Source organism: Zootoca vivipara, chromosome 2 (assembly GCF_965207765.1).
Source record: "Zootoca vivipara chromosome 2, rZooViv2.hap1.1, whole genome shotgun sequence".
Classification (NCBI taxonomy): Eukaryota; Metazoa; Chordata; class Lepidosauria; order Squamata; family Lacertidae; genus Zootoca; species Zootoca vivipara.
The window spans coordinates 6,480,529-6,498,202 of NC_142584.1; the positions used below are offsets into that span (position 1 = coordinate 6,480,529).

At 45.4% G+C, this 17,674-nt stretch overlaps 1 pseudogene; it reads right to left on the reverse strand.

Annotated features, from left to right (window-relative positions):
• Positions 1-16,099: 16,099 nt before the first annotated feature.
• Positions 16,100-17,181, reverse strand: LOC148686703 (endogenous retrovirus group PABLB member 1 Env polyprotein-like; annotated as a pseudogene).
• Positions 17,182-17,674: the final 493 nt, after the last annotated feature.

Genomic DNA, 17,674 nt, shown 5'->3' on the forward strand with positions numbered 1-17,674 from the left:
AAAGGTCGGCAACTCAGGGAAACGGGGGGGGGGGGGCACCAGAGGGATCTTTACACCATGGCGCTGGATATACTTAAGACAGCCCCACTCTCACCTTTTTTCGAACACCCTCCCTTGTGGAGTGCTACCTCAGCCGCCTCTGTTCTCTCTCCTTGGGAGTCCTCAGAGCATTCACTGCTGCTGCCCCAGGTTTTTGAGCTGCCCCCCCCACTCCAAAAAGAGGTGCCTCTTCACACTGCCCCAAGAAAGGTTAGCACTGCGCCTGCCTGCCTGCCTGGCCTCCTGCTAGTTTGTCCATTCCCAACAGCAAGGGCTGGTGGACTGGCTGGTTGGGCTCCCTCCAGGGCAGTCTCAAGCAGGTCGCGCGCCCTGGCGCTGAGGGGCGGAGATCGCCCAGCGCCCTGGCACACCGCACCACCGGGGGTCTGCCTAGAGCCGGCCCTGGCTCCCTCACCAACTTGCTTGCTTACTCCAAGGCCACCTCAGCTCCTGGCAACCAGCACCCTCCGGCCAGACCCATTTTCCTGGAGAGCTTGTAGCCAGGACAGCTGAAACAAACAGCCATGCAAGCCTTTGGCAGGCAGAGAACAAGACGGCATCAGAGGAGGGAGGGAAGGAAAGAGGGATGGAGGCCAGTGTTGCCCGCCCCACCCCTGCCCATCATTCAAGGCACCCCAGGGTGCCATGACACTCTGGCTGGAAACCATTGATCTAGTCCAACCACATTCAATGCAGGAATCCTGCCTACAGCCAACCCTGGGTGAGCTCGAACCACCAACCTTCTGGTTAATAGCCAGACCCATTGCACCACTGGGGGACATGACCGGTCTAAAGTCACCCAGTAACATTCATAGCTGAGGGCTGGGATTTATCTCTGGTCTAAGGCCAATACTTTAGCCACCATGAGAGGAAGATCTTAGCACCTGTGTTGATTTTAATGCCACTGTCCACCTATGCGGCATTGAGACAGTTCAATATACAGTGGTACCTCGAGTTACAAATGCCCCAGGTTACAAATGCTTCAGGATACAAACTCCGCTAACCTGGAAGAGTTACCTCGAGTTGAGAACTTTGCCCCAGGATGAGAATAGAAATTGTGTGCCGGCGGCACAGTGGCAGCAAGAGGCCCCATTAGCGAAAGGACGCCTCTAGTTAAGAACAGTTTCAGGTTAAGAACGGACCTCCGGAACGAATTAAGTTCGTAACTGGTGCCTGGAACCCTCAACAATGTTTTCCTTTTCCCTTGTCTCCCTATGCCTGCATGACTGACAAAATTCCAGAGGTTTTCCAGCTGTCTGGGATAGTTCAGTCAGTAGAGCATGAGATTCTTAATTGCAGGGGGTTGGTCTAGATGACTCCTATGGTCCCTTCCAGCTCTATAGTTCTATGACTCTATGACTCTAACTTCCCTCAATGTGTGTTGTGCGTGGCTGGGAAGGTGGACAGACCCACTTTCAGGCAAAAAAAAAAAAATCCAAGGAGGAAAACCTCAAGTGTTTTTCCCAAGACCCCTGCTAGCAAGAGATCATTCTGACTCTCCCCGCTCCCAGGCCTTTGGGGTGCTCAGTACAGAATGATTTCTGCCAGTTTCTTTCCAGGGAGCCTGGATTCTGACAGTCGCCTCAACCATCTGTATCAATCTTGCCTCCAACAAACCCACACAGGGCCAATTAGATGGACCTCATGCAAATCGACCTGGTTGCCTGGCACTCTTAATAGGTTGGTTTATGCAGTTGGGAAGCGCATGTCCCAAGGGAATAAACATTTTATCATTCAGTTCCTCCTCTTGACTTCCAGTTGACTGATGGTCTCCTTCTGAAAGCTCTTGGGGAGTGTTGGGCATAACGCTATAATGAGATAGGGCAATTGTTTTTAGGTCCATTCTTTTTCTGAATGGGAAGGAGGCTTGTTTCTTCGTTTGTTTTCCCAGTAATGATCCTCCACACTCTGGACTGTTTTAATTGCTGGATAATTAAGTTTTCATTGATCGGGGAGAGGGGTGATTAAGGTGTTAAACGGAGTTCTATTTCTGCACAAAAGCAGCAAAAAGATTGGGATGCACGCTAGAAATAATGCCAGCTTATTTCCCAACTTGGGTCATGTGACTGCAAACGCTGTGTTCAACTTTTTATGGCATAAAGCAGGGGCAGCCAACAGGGTGCCATTTTTTTGATGGCTGTAGAGCAGGGGTGAGGAAACGGTAACCTTCCAGATATTGTTGGACTCCATCTCCCAATGGAATAAGGCCAATGGTTAGGTATAATGGGAATTGTAGTCCAACAGTGTCTGGCTTATTCAACTTCACCTGTTTCTTCCGCTTACCCAACGAAGCCTAAGTCTTCACCAGTTGAAGTTCTGCCCGTCAACCCAGCATGAAAGGTACTGGAACTGGAGTCCATGAACATCTGGAGGGCCACACCAGGCCCTGCTCCCTGGACTAGATGACATTTGATGTCCTTTTCAACTCTATAGATTCTTCAAGGGCAAAATTCTGTTTTGTAGTGACACGGCCTGGGAGATATACTTGTGGATTCTCCTCTTTCTTCATCTGTTCTGTGTGTCAGTAGAACACACTCTTCTGATTTACACGTGTGTGCATAAGGTGGGATCTGCCCTCTGCCTGCCTCCAATCCAGATCTAGGCTTCCAGTACACTCTGTTCAGCACAGTAAAACCCCATGTGGATCCTAAACTAATTATCCTCTGCAATTACTACTCCACAGCTGGAGCCCATTGTCACCTGCCTCCCAACCAATAAGAGGCTGGATGCTGGTGTGGTGCTACCAGCCAGCTGTGTTCATTCCTGTGATGCCAACTAGAAACTGGGAAACAGCTGTGACTCTCTTGGTGCCAGATCTCTGCACCCAGCAGTAACATATTGAGCTTCCTTCATTCTTGGTCAGAAGAGAAGCAACCCAGCAAGCTACGCAGGTAGTTGGGTTCCAGCCCTGACTAGGGGTTGACTACTAGCACAATTTATTCCTCTGGACCTGCTTTCCTCCGTTGGTTTTTGCACTTCTTCTGAAAAGAGCTCCTATGAGGAATGGCTTACCTCGGCACAAAATGTTCATGAGAACAAGGGCCATCACCCATCACCAAAGAGAATATTTGTGGTTGATGAGTCATTTGCCTTTGAACTAGTTGAAGTAATTTATTCATTTATTAAATGTATGTACTGCCCTTCATCAAAAGATTTCGGGGTGGTTCACAAAATTGACTTAGCACCCCTTAGAATCCTAGAATAACAGAGTTGGAAGGGACCCCGAGGATCATCTAGTCCAACCCCCTGAAATGCAGGAATATGCAGCCGTCCCATACAGGGATCGAACCTGCAACCTTGGCATTATGAGCAACATGCTCTAACCCAGGGGTCCCCAAACTAAGGCCCGGGGGCCGGATGCGGCCCAATCGCCTTCTAAATCCGGCCCGCGGACGGTCCAGGAATCAGCATGTTTTTACATGAGTAGAATGTGTCCTTTTATTTAAAATGCATCTCTGGGTTATTTGTGGGCGATAGGAATTCGTTCATATTTTTTTTCAAAATATAGTCCGGCCCCCCCACAAGGTCTGAGGGACAGTGGACTGGCCCCCTGCTGAAAAGGTTTGCTGACCCCTGCTCTAACCAACCAAGCTATTGCATTTTCATAAAACTACATATTACCACAACTTCATGCATTGCAATAGATGCCCTGTATTTATTTCATAATAAATCTAAATAACTGAAGGAATTGTGGTGTGGTACAGTGTAATGCAAGAAGAGATGCCAAGTGTGGTGTAGTGGTTCAGAGCGGTGGACTTGTAATCTGGTGAACTGGGTTTGCTTCCCTGCTCCTCCACATGCAGTTGCTGGGTGACCTTGGGCTAGTCACACTTCTCTGAAGTCTCCCAGCCTCACTCACCTCACAGAGTGTTTGTTGTGGGGGAGGAAGGGAAAAGGAGATTGTTAGCCCCTTTGAGACTCCTTAGGGTTGTGATAAAGCGGGACATCAAATCCAAACTCTTCTTCTTCAAGTTGTTAGAAAGCAAAGGCCATCTTTTAACATGTTCCTTCTCATTTCCTGTAATAATGGCACACTAGAATCTTTTCAAATTAAAAATAATCATGTCCTACAAAACTAAGCTCCATTGATTCAAATTGGCCCTCACTGATTAATCAACTCATGTTTTAGATTATTAATCTCCTTGTTTAAAGCCTTAAACTTACAACTTTAAAGAGGGCACAGGACGATTGCCAAGAACTTAATTTTTCAAGAGGCTCACCCAGATTCATCAAGGCTTTTGTTTACCTCTGTCCTTCAGACTCTAGCACCATTTCAGATTTCAGAAGGGGTGTATGTGTGTCAGCCAGGGGGCAGGGAAGGAGATTCAGGGTCTGTCTACACTTCTATTTGTCCCGTGTTTTCTTAGAATCTGCATCAGATCAGTAGCACTAATCTGAAAGCTTTTCATTCATATCCCGATGCAGAAACGCAAGATTTCCCCTTTTTACTGCTGTATTGGAACAAATGAAAAACCCCTTAAAACCCCAATAGAAATGTCTTCCTCTTCTGATCTCATCCTTTTTTGGGCTCCTCAATGGAAAAACGCATACCGTATTTTTCGTTCCATAAGACACACTTTTTTCTTCCTAAAAAGTAAGAGGATATATCTGTGTGTCTTATGGAGCAAATGCATGGTCCTGGAGCCGAATTGCCCTGGGGCTAAAGGCAGATCGTGCTTTTTTTTTTTTTAAAAAAAGAAAGAGCTAAAGGCTAACAAGAGGGAAAGGAACCCACTCTTGCTGATTGCAAGAGATTGGGGAGGGAGATAACAGAGCTAGCTCGCTTCCTGGCCCCTCCCGTCCCCTTGCCTAGGGCTCAATTGTTGTCTGCAGAGGGAGACATGTGACTGGCTGATTAGATTATCTGTCTGGAAACTGTAGAAATGGGTCCCTTTCTTTGAGAAGCTGAAGAATTGTGAGTTGAACCCCATTATTATTATTATTATTATTATTATTATTATTATTATTATTTTAAATAGATTATTTTATTTCATTTTTCTGTTGGAAGCCGCCCAGAGTGGCTGGGGAAACCCAGCCAGATGGGCGGGGTATAAATAAATGATTATGATTATTATTATTAAAACAGGATTTTTCCCTTTGCAAGGAAACTCAGCAACTTTGAGCTGATCCTAAAAAATGGAGCTTTCCCCCTTTGCAAAAAAGATGCACAACTCTGAGCTGATCCTAAAAAAAAGGAGTTTCCCCCCTTTGCAAAAGAAGCCTCCTCAAATATTTAATGGGGGGGGCAAAGGCACCTAGGTCTCTAGCTGCTATGCCTAGGACAATTAAAGAAAGCAAAACAAAATTTATTTCCTTGTTTTCCTCCTCTAAAAACTAGGTGAGTCCTATGGAGCGAAAAATACGATACTTTCCCTTGTGGCACATTGTATGGGCTTTCACCTTCATCACTTTCACCTCTTCTGTCCCCACTTCTGTCCCCACTCACGCCTTGAGTAAAATTTGCCAACTGTCTCTGAAGCCCATTGCTGTGCACTTCTAGTTCTTTTCCCCAAATTGCATGTGTCCCCCTCTTGTGTTCAAACAGGCATTGTGATCAACTACATATATGTGAGCAAAAGCAGTTTCCCTTTCCTGTGCCAATATGTGTCAGATGCGTGATCACAAGACAAAAGTTGGGATTGAGTGTGGTACATACACCATCCAAATTGCCCCTTCCTTGGCGAAGGGGATAGCCAGTCAAGTACCATGCTCCCCTCCAAGAGCTACAATTCCCAGAATGGTTTAACAACCAATCCCTCTTTCCAGGCAACTCTGGGAATTGTAGCTGACCTTTGTCACCCTTGCATATCTTAGTTTAAGGGAAATTGGCAGGCAACCAGCTGTTATTAACCACACAGGCAAAACTCTTTTCTTAACATGATTATTATTCCCATTTCTCAAATGGAAAACAGAGGTTGAGAGATCTGGCATGTCTCAGCGCCATGGAGACTGACCTGGACAAGGTCTTTTATTTTTATTTCTCAAGGTCCCTCTTGGGAGGCAATGTTTGGTCTCTCTGTTGTGTCAGTGGCAGGATGGCTTCTAAAGAGTTCTTTCAACTCAGGTGCAAGAGTCTCCTATTCCCACCCAGAGGTCAAGAGGAAACGGTGTACAGCAGACGCATTTATACAGTGTGCTGAGAGCCTGAGTAGGAGAGTGCACCAAATTCTTCTGAATATGCAAATAGCTCTAATGGCACATTAGTAACCCCTCCGGCTGCTACGTGCCATTAAAAATGATTGCAAAAATGACTGCTTTTAGAGAAGAATTACGGTATAACTCCTCTCCTGCTTTGCAAAATACCTGCCTGATCCCACCAACCCTTCTTGTGCTTAGAGAAGCATTCAGTTTGAGCACGACTTTTCCAACTTCTTGTCTTTGCTTATGGGTTGCATTTTTTCAGGATCTCCACACGCTGCTGTGCCCCACCTTGCTGTCAAGATTTAGCAGATAATGAGAGTGGATTTTGTGAGCCCTTATAGTCGCTAAGAGACTTGTACTGTACTTCAATCCTGGAAGGATAAACACCCACCATCTATTATATAATAGTCTAAGGACCTCACTGCCCTTGCTATATTTGAATACATTTCTTATACATTTCTATTTCATAGATAGATACCTATCTGGACATTTGGATATCAGTTTATATGTTTAAATTAAGATGAATGTATGGGTGTTATTGTATTTTTAATGTGATTGAGGGGGGTTCATTCATTCTATTCTCCCCTCTTCTTCCTTTTTTATTTCTTCGTTAGATTTGTTATTTTTTTTAAAAAAACATAATTAATTAATTAATGATTTCTAGCTGACTAGTTTTGTTTAACTTCCCCCAGCAAACTGAGATTTTCCTTTTTTTTCTTTTCTAAAATGGAGCATGTAGTCTGCACCCATTGCAAAGGTTTGGGGATTCAAAGTATGATAACTATAGATGAACAAGAACATGGTCTAGCTGAAGTTAAACCCCACTGATTTCAGTGGGAGAGTTAAACTCATGCTAAACAGTACACACTTGTGCATGTTTACTTGGACTTAAGTCCCACTGAGTGCAATGAGGCTTACTCCCTAGTAACTACATCTAGGGTTGGTGCTATAGCCTCACAGCACAATCCTAAACCGGTTTACAGAGAAATAATTCCTGCTGAGTTCCTTGGGACTCACTCTAAGGTAAATGAACACAGGACTGCAGCTGCACACTCTGCTAAATTCAGTGGGAACTAGAAGTGCTTAACTGCAGCAGGATTGTGGCCCAAATATATTAAACATGCAGGTTACGATGAGAAAAGACAGCTGAAATGTAACAGATCTTATTCTACTGTGTCCCTGACTCCCCAATCCAGTTTAAACAGAAAGACCTTCCGGGGTCTTGAAAGGTACTTGATTGTTGTAAACAAACAAATGTGGTCCCCTAGCCTAAAGCTGAAGGGACGCAGGTGGCGCTGTGGTCTAAACCACTGAGCCTAGGGCTTGCTGATCGGAAGGTCGGCGGTTCGAATCCCTGCGATGGGGTGAGCTCCAGTTGCTCAATCCCAGCTCCTGCCAACCTAGCAGTTCGAAAGCATATCAAAGTGCAAGTAGATAAATAGGTACCACTCCGGCAGGAAGGTAAACGGCATTTCCGTGCACTGCTCTGGTTTGCTAGAAGTGGCTTAGTCATGCTGGCCACATGACTCAGAAAAACTGTCTGTGGACAAATGCCGGCTCCCTCGGCCAGTAAAGCGAGATGAGCGCTGCAACCCCAGAGTCGTCCGTGACTGGACCTAACAGTCAGGGGTCCTTTACCTTTACCTTTAGCCTAAAGCTGAGGAAGTTGTAGCCCTCCCAAACTTGTTGGACTCCAGCTCCCACCAACCCCCTTCAATATGGACAACAGTTGGGTTTTATGGCAGTTTTAGTCCAGCAATGTCTGGAGTGCACATCATATGCAAAAATATGTGCCGATGAGAAGAGAAGAGAAGAGACTGTGGGAGGAGGTGATTCTCTTGCAAGTATGCAACTGAATGAATGAATGAATGAATGAATCTTTATTTGCGTCAGCCATCGGCCATAGCAATAAAACAACAATACGATATACAAAGAATAGAAATAGAAAGTCAATTATATAAAATACATTTTAGGGTTTTGATATGCAACAGAAACTGGGGGGGGGGGTGTTTTGTGGCAAGGTAGTCAGGGCCGGCCCTACGGCCAGGCTGGGCCGACCCACCAGGGGGGCGCATCGCAGCTGCGCCCGCCCGCCACCTGCTCTTCCGCGCAGCAGCGCCCTCGGCAGCCGCGCTGCGCCTGCCCGCCCGCCCACCGTGCTGTGAAACGGGGCGGGGGGCGCCGGAGGGATCCGTCGCACCACGGCGTCAGAGGTGCTTAAGACGGCCCTGAAGGTAGTTGAAGGGGAGAAGCAGTAGGTGGGAAGAGTTCAGCACCCACCCACCCCAATCACTACCTCCTGAAGCTGTGTGTCTCCTTAAAAAGAAATTAAAATAAAGGATGTTGGGATTGTGTTAGCTACCTTCACAACATTTAGTTAAGCTGTGTGGCCCCTCCTCCGTTCCAGATGACTTAAAGTTGAATGTATGTTGTAAGGATATTGCATTTCCCCAGCTCCTTATTTTGTGCCTGGGAAAATGAGATTCTCCACAACCTCCCTTAGTTCATCCATACCATTCTTCTTGTGACTGATGCACATTTGTGCATCTGTCTGCAATATTACATCTATCTGTAAACACATCTGCATTAATATTTTGTTGTGATCCACTCAGTCAATGAGCGGCATGTAAATAATAAAATGATGATGATGAGCTTCCACACACACTGTTGCATGTTTATGTCCTTAGTGACTGTTTGTTCCCAAGGTGTGCAATCCACAAAATTTGATGAAACTTAAGACATAGGTCTCCCTGGAAAAGACCCTGATGTTGGGAAAGATGGAGGGCACAAGGAGAAGGGGACGACATAGAATGAGATGGCTGGACAGTGTTCTTGAAGCTACAAACATGAGTTTGACCAAACTGCGGGGGGCAGTGGAAGACAGGAGTGCCTGGCGTGCTCTGGTCCATGGGGTCACGAACAGTCAGACACGACTAAACGATTAAACAACAACAAGACATAGGTTCTTTGTGGTGAGGACACAACCTTCTCCACAACTTGATCAACATCCATTCTTAAAGGAAGCAGAGTAGGCAATGGTGTTTGCAAATGTATGCAAATGTGGCAACAGTTACCTGTATGCATGTACTCTGACAAGTGAATGGCCTGGAGGGCATCACCCTGATATGCTGAAGGGGAAGGAACACAAGCGTTTCAATTCAGACGCCATAATATTACAAAATAAATCTGAGGCACTCAACTGAGCTTAAGGTAGGGCTTACTTATTCATGTAGGACACGACACAGCAGATAATTAGCAATTTCTGTTTACCCTTTCTATTCAAAGAAGGGAAAAACCAGGCTACCTCATTATGATGTTGAGAGCTAATTTGGCTTGCTGGTTTTCAAGCAGAAACTGGGTCTATTGAGCACAAAATGTCAACAGGTGAGAAGGTGTGATTGATCTTTGAACACCAGAACTAGTTCTATTTGGGGGATTTGGCAAAAAGGGTGGCAGAGAGTGAAGTGTCTGTGCATTGTGTATGTGTGCATTGAAGAGGACATTCACTTTGAAGTGCCCCTCTGGTATTATCAAGACATATGGCTGATGTCTTACAAAAGATAGGGAGGGAGACAGTGGGAAAACAGTATGTAATTTTAGTATCTGCTCATTAGTTCTCAGCTGTTGTAGAAGTTGTAGGGTTGCCATATTTTGAAGAGCAAAAAAGAGGACACATTTTCTGACTTCTACTAACTGTGGATCGTTATGACGACTCTCAATTTACATAACCATGAAAAAGAGGACGTACCCTGGAAAAAGAGGACATATGGCAACTCTCAACCATCTTCTCCTAGCTAGAGACTCATCTCTTCGGGATGTCCATCTTCTCAGAGTTGGCTGTTGTTGATGTGAGGATTCCATGCAGGTGGAGAGAAAACCTCAGTCCCGTGTGCGTGTTCCCCCTGCCCCCACTACCTTAATTCTGCTATGCTCCAAATATGATTTTTTAAAAAAAACTTTGAAAAAAAGACTAGCATACCAGACTAAATTACTGTTTATTAACACTCACAGTTTGTTGTTGTTTAGTCATTTAGTCGTGTCCGACTCTTCGTGACCCCATGGACCATAGCACGCCAGGCACTCCTGTCTTGCACTGCCTCCCGCAGTTTGGTCAAACTCATGTTCGTAGCTTCGAGAACACTGTCCAACCATCTCGTCCTCTGTCGTCCCCTTCTCCTAGGGCATTCAATCTTTCCCAACATCAGGGTCTTTTCCAGGGAGTCTTCTCTTCTCATGAGGTGGCCAAAGTATTGGAGCCTCAGCTTCACGACCTGTCTTTCTAGTGAGCACTCAGGGCTGATTTCCTGAAGAATGGATAGGTTTGATCTTCTTGCAGTCCATGGGACTCTCAAGGGTCTCCTCCAGCACCATAATTCAAAAGCATCAATTCTTCGGCGATCAGCCTTCTTTATGGTCCAGCTCTCACTTCCATACACCACTACTGGGAAAACCATAGCTTTAACTATACGGACCTTTGTAGGCAGGATGATGTCTCTGCTTTTTAAGATGCTGTCTAGGTTTGTCATTGCTTTTCTCCCAAGAAGCAGGCATCTTTTAATTTCGTGACTGCTGTCACCATCTGCAGTGATCACTCACAGTTAAAAAAACCTAAAAATGGGGGTGGGGGTGACAATGGTTCTAATATTAGAGGATGACCCTTAAGGCCAAGATGGGGCCCTCCAGCCTGCCCTAAGTGCCAAAGATATATCTGTTTACTCAGGTTTTTCAATCTTAATATGGCCTGTTTGTGGCATTCATTTGTCACTGGGATGGGGGAGGAGCCGTCCTTTCTATTCTTGATGGTAAACACTCTGAGTAAACTTACGCTTTATTTCCTATTTATTCCATGGCATTTTAGATTTTAAATGTTTGATAAGTTGTTCTCTATTTCTAAATATTCTGTAAGTCATTTAAGTCATTTTTTAAAAAAGCGATAAATAATGATGATAATAGTTAATGGTCATTATAATAATACATAATAATAAAGAAGGCTGATCGTCGAAGAATTGAGGCTTTTGAATTATGGTGCTGGAGGAGACTCTTGAGAGTCCCATGGACTGCAAGTAGATCAAACCTATCCATTCTGAAGGAAATCAGCCCTGAGTGCTCACTGGAAGGACAGATCCTGAAGCTGAGGCTCCAATACTTTGGCCACCTCATGAGAAGAGAAGACTCCCTGGAAAAGACCCTGATGTTGGGAAAGATTGAGGGCACAAGGAGAAGGGGATGACAGAGGACGAGATGGTTGGACAGTGTTCTCGAAGCTACGAACATGAGTTTGACCAAACTGCGGGAGGCAGTGGAAGACAGTGCCTGGCGTGCTATGGTCCATGGGGTCACGAAGAGTACGACTAAACAACAACAACAACAATAAATATTACACACTCTTCTTTTCATCCTCTTCTTAATGCCAGCTTTATGGTGAAACTTTGATTTAACCCTTTTGCCTTCATCCCCACCTGAAACAAAGCATAAGAATGATCCCACTATGTGATGAGTTGCTTGAGTAATCAACAGAAGAAAATCTAATGGTTTCTGCTTGGGACATTGGTGATTTTTGTTTGGTTTTAGTCAATGAGTGATTATGACTCTTTCAGACTTAGAACCAATCTACATGCTCAGAACACAGTCCTGTACCATTTCAGACTACAAATGGACAATATCTGTTTGCATGCAGATACGTATTGGCATGCTGAAAAGCAGTGCATCCCGAGTACAGGAAGTGTGTGTATTTTAGTCTTCATCTGTTTGTTTCGGAAGTTGTGTCCTATGGAAGTTGATAGATCTGCTTCTACCACTCTTGCCTGTCTAGTTCGCAGAAAGCGCTGGGGAAATTCACAGGAAACTCTTATTTAGTGCAGGGTCTCCTTGCCCTGTGCTGAAGAAGAGGAATCAGGACCTCCCATGTTACCCTGTCCTCATCCTGACTTGCAGTGATAGCATCTTGTTTGTAGAAAACACTCATGCCCTGGTTGATTTGGAAGATGCTGCTCTTCTCTAGGGTGCAAAAGCAGGTTCTCCCTCCTACGTAGCTTCCAGTTAATATGGTAATGAATGAGACTAGCAATGTATTACCGTAAGGTGGCACACGTGGTGTGGGGGAGGAGGTAGCAATGGCAATGGGAGGTGTTGCTGGCATAAGTTGATTGACACGATGAATGGTGATGAACATCCTGCCCTTCACATACAAAGCAGGAAGAGAAGGCTGGCTCTTTAGCTGTGAGACCATGACCTCTCCTACTGACCCCATCTTTTTCTCATTTCCTGCTACCTGATTGCTGCTGGCTGCAGCAATTTCATCTCCACTTTGATGGAGAAGGGCCCCAAATTTGTCTCAGAGGCTTTTTTTCCAAATGTAATTTCTAAAAGTATTGGTAGTTCTCCCAGTCCTCTTCTTTCTCCTGGAGGTAGGATGCTGGTGCAATTTGCATTAAAAAAATAAAAAATACCCCCAAACATGCATGTTAAATGCGAAGATGATAGCTCAGTCCATAGAGCAGGAGACTCTTAATCTCAGGGTGTGGGTTCAAGCCCCAAGTTGGTTAAAAAAAAATCCTGCATTACAGGGGTTGGACTAGATGACCCTCATGGTCACTTCCAACTCTAAAGTTCTATGATTCTACCGGGTATGCCAGGCATCCCCAAACTTCGGCCCTCCAGATGTTTTGGACTACAATTCCCATCTTCCCCGACCACTGGTCCTGTTAGCTAGGGATCATGGGAGTTGTAGGCCAAAACATCTGGAGGGCCGCAGTTTGGGGATGCCTGTTCTATGCATTTAACATCACATATTATTTGGCCCTCAGACCTAACCCTGGCAGGCTGCGAGCTCCAGGTTCAGAAATACCGTATCTCTGATTACCAGATGCTGTGGGTAATGAACAAGAGAGGACTGCTGTCCTATGTCATGTCCTGCTTCTGGGCTTCCTATAGGCATCTGATTGGCTACTGTGGGAAGCAGGATGTTGGGCCAGATGATCTCTTAGTGTGATCCAGTAGGGATCTTCCAGTCTTGGGTAGGTATGACCTAGTCTGAGTCGCCTATTAGAAGTTTAATGGCCATTGAAAGGGTGGGGAACCTTTGGGCCATGGACTAAACCTGGTCTGCCAGGCCTCCACATTTGGTTTGCAAGGCCAGTGTTTCTGAAACCATGCCCGCTTGCCCCACTTCTGCTGTGATATATGTGATCTCAGGTGTGGGGTAGGTACAGCCATGACTGCAGAAAGGAGGGCTGAACTCCTTGTGCCTCACATAATGCATGGAGAATTCAATCCTGCCCAGTTCAGGTGTGCTTGCTGGGAACTGACTGAAACACCCAAACCCTACACAAAATAGGATTGAACCTCTGCATAAGTTGAATCCTGCTCAGTTCAGGCATGCCAGAGAGTTCTCACTGCGAAGTGGCTGTGGCTCATCCAAGCCATGCACAAGGCAGGATTGAACTTACACATCAGCTGATGTGTGGGGAGTTCAGTCCAGCTTTGTGCAGTATCCCCTACCTCCACAAGTGAGTGGGACCACCTGTCATGAACCCTGGAGCGCTATTGGGCTCAGGCTAGCAGACTCTGACAGAGGAGGAAGAAGAAGAAACGGAGGGCAGATTGTGAGAACCTGGTTGGAGGAGGGGGGACCTCCACTTTCCACCCCACTTTGAAGGGGGAGCAAGGATGCTGGCTTTCCCCTCCAGCCTTTCTGCAGAGTGGAGAGCCTTAGTAGAAGCTGGGAAGAGCTTTGATCAGCAAAGCAGGGAGTGCAATCTTGCCACCTAGAATCAGGTCCAGACCATAGCTGCCAAGTCTCCCGTATTCCCCGGGAAACCCCCATTTTTCCAGCTGTCCCCAGCCGAAAAAACAGATTTTTTTGTTTTTCCCTGGTTTATTCTGGCGCGGCGGCCATTTTGGAACTGGGCGAAGCATGCTCAGAAGCTACTTTTGATGCTGCTTTGCCCAGTTCCAAAATGGCTGCAGCGTGACTTCTGGTGCGGCGGCCATTTTGGAACAGGGCAGAGCAGCATCAAAAGTAGCTTCTGAGCATGCTCCGCCCAGTTCCAAAATGGCAGCAGCGCTATTTCCGGTCTGCTACTTCCGGTCCAGTCCCTTATTTCTCAGGCCGGAACTTGGCAGCTATGGTCCAGACTGATGTGGGCAGACTGCACTGCCCCAACAGAGCATGCACTTTCTCAGTATTCTCGGAAGGCAAGTGTAATGATAGAGCTTATAATTTCTTTACACTCTCTCAATGTAACTTTAAAGCTTGGCAATTTAAGGACTTGCCTTGGAGCCTCATGACCTGGGTCAGTTCCTTAGGCTTTGAGTTTCAGTCCTAGCAGAGGGTTTTTTTAAAAACAACAACAACAACAACAACAACAACAACAACAACAACAAACTACTCTTCATTATTGGTGCAGGTGTCGGACCCAGAAATTTTACAATGAGAGAGTCTTGCAAGTGACTGTGCCATGCCTTTTTATGAGAACCACCCTGAGACCTCCGGATATAGGGCAGTATATAAACTCTAACAAAACAACAACAACAACAACAACAACAACAACAACAACAACAACAACAGTAATAATGCATTGTCTTTAAAAGCTTTGTGGGAGGGGCAGGAAAACTTGTTTGAACATCTTCATCACTTCCATCTAATTTTGAAATTGTCCTGTTCCCGAATTCCTGATTCATGACTCTTGAGCACTCTGTCTTTTGCTGTACCTAGAACATTACTTGTATGAATAAGGTCTGCTCCCTTTCTTACAAGTAAGAGCCTCTGTCTGTGTGTGGTGGATAGGAGCCAGGATGCCATCCTATAATCAAACTTGGTTGACCAGGGTAGGGGTGGGGAAATAAAGATATGTGCTGCCAGGCCAAAAAGGTTCCCCACTCCAGGCTTATTGGAAGCACCTTTAACCTCTCAAGCTATACAAAAATATCCATGCAGATGTTCACTTTGCCAAACAGAGTTAGCATTTCCCATAACGCTATGCCTGGCTGGAAGACTGTAGTTAAGAAAATGCCCCTACTTTTCACCTTGGCCTGTTACCTTTTTCTCTCCACCTCCACCCCCTCCAGTTCTATATATCTTGGGACCGCCTATTTAAAAGCTTGAAGATCAAAGCTGCTTACCTGGTTTGGATGAATCATTTTCTATAATACTGAATGCTTGTTTTAGAATGCTTTAAATAGAAGCCATCCATCAACGTCCTTGCTTGCGACAGAAAGCTACTTCGACTGCAAATTTTCCTGTATGGTTGTCTTTCTGTGCATCTCCTTGAGGTGGAACTCATGACCTTTGGCGCATACTTTGAAAGTTAATATTTTGGGGGTTCCCTCTGCTCATCTTTTCAGAGGCTCTCAACAAATGGTCACAATCTCCAGTAGTGCTGTTTTATTGCCTCTCCAGCTACCTGAAGCCTCATAGCCAAATGAGGTTGTGTAGAGACATCCGTCTTTGAGGAACTGTGGGGACAATGTCCTGGTTATAGCGGCTCTAGCTCAGGGGTCACCAATGTGGTGCAGATGAATGTCAGCATGCTTGCCAGCACTTTCTATGGTGCTCACGAAAGGTCTCAGTGAATATCCCCTCAAACATACTCAGCTCCTGTCTGCACTGGTTCAGCGTCTCCTACACTGAACACATCACCTTAAGCTTGTCTACAATTCATTGCATGCCAGTGTCGGAGAACCAGCCGACTCTTAGGTGCGAGGAAATCATGAGACGAGAGTCAGGAGTTTCAGATAGAGAGCATGAGCAGAGTGCTCTGAGCAGAGTGCTGAGCGAAGTCCTGCGCGAAGTGCTGCGCGAAGTGCTGACTGCCTCTCAGCCTCAGCTCCTTTATTATGGATCCTCTCCTCGTAAAAAACATTAACCTTTTAACCTATACTTGACTCATGCAAACAAGGAAGATGTGTAAACAGACAGGCTGGCGCCAGTGGTCCTGTGGTCCTGTGGTAAATCACTTGATTGATTACTCCCCAATAAACCTGTGCCTTACACAGAGAACTCCACCCGCACACCCCCACACCACCTCTTTCTATTTATTTTTAAGCAACAGGGTAAATTAACACGTGGGAAGCCTGATAGGGAGTCGCTGATACCTCGCAATGAAGGCTCCACGTGAAATTCCAGTGGAGGGGCGTGCAGCCTGAAACCAGGTCATGCATTGACCAAAGAGGGAGGGTAAACATTGAATGCAGCAACATAACATAACCAAGCCACAGGCTAATCCTATAAGCGTCAAAAGTGTTTTCCTGATCCAGGCACCGTTAGGCAACCAAGACAGCAGCCATTCCCATGGATCAAAACCCATGGCAGGTTGCAAGGGCCGTGCAGCCACCAAGTTCTCCATTTCTTGTATAGTATGAGTAATGTCAGGACCATTATCTTGCACATACATGCAACAATGACTATGTATTAAGGCACATACGTCTCTTTTCGAGGCTAAAATCACATCCTGTAATTCTGTATTGATCAATTTCATGCCTTTAACTGTGTCATTGAACAAAGCCTCTGTCCAGTTAGCTAAGTGATGCAAATCTCTATAATTCATTTTGCTACTCCTAATAATGACAAAATACTACAAGCTATCTGAGTATCAATATATTGTGTTATAGGGGGATTGACTTCGTGTTTATTGCGCAAGCGGGTGTGAGGAAGAGCATCTAACTTATACACCAGTTGTATCACTACCCCTAGAGTGCAAGTCCCTGAAAAAGCAGAGGGAATCTCTTTGTGTGCTTTCTTACCACACAAAAGCCACATATTTGATTGTAACACGCATGTGGATCTCCAACTCTTCTTCATCCAATCAAACCATGAATGAAAATCACGGCATGTAGCCTGTTGGTAATATGTCATGTATCTGGTAACATTATTAATTGTTACCTTGGGCCTGCCGCTTTGGGTAGTGACGTTAAGAAAACAAGAGCTACCATTAATATATAAGTCCAATTACAATAAGGATAAGGACCTAAAAATCTGCTACTATCGTGATTAAAACGAAAACATCGTGGAGCTACTTCTAATAATGATAATATAACAGGGGGTGAACTAATACGATTATCTCTCATATTATTACTAATTCTAAAAGAATCATTAATAGGAATACCATGCAGTAATATCCCCTGAATGACTTGACTGTGAGGGAATATGTAAGCAAATCCAACAATCAGAATAGTTAAGCAATTTCGCAAAACTGAGAAATATCCTGTACATAGGTATTATTATTCCATATGGAATGATAAGAGTCAGGTCTTTGATACTTCTGTAAAATGGCAGCACGCCTAGAGCGATTATGGCTTGCAGATCGAATAAATGGAAGGTGATCTTAACGGAGTGCAGCCATATTTAGAGCACGATGCTGCCAGGTGCAATGGTGTGTCAGACCGGGTGACAGGTGCTGTCCTCCAGAAAGAGTGTAGAAAGGTCTGCCTCCTCCCTCAGCGGCATCTGCGACTGAATGGGCTGAAGAAGAAGCTGTAGATGATTGCCAGGGTC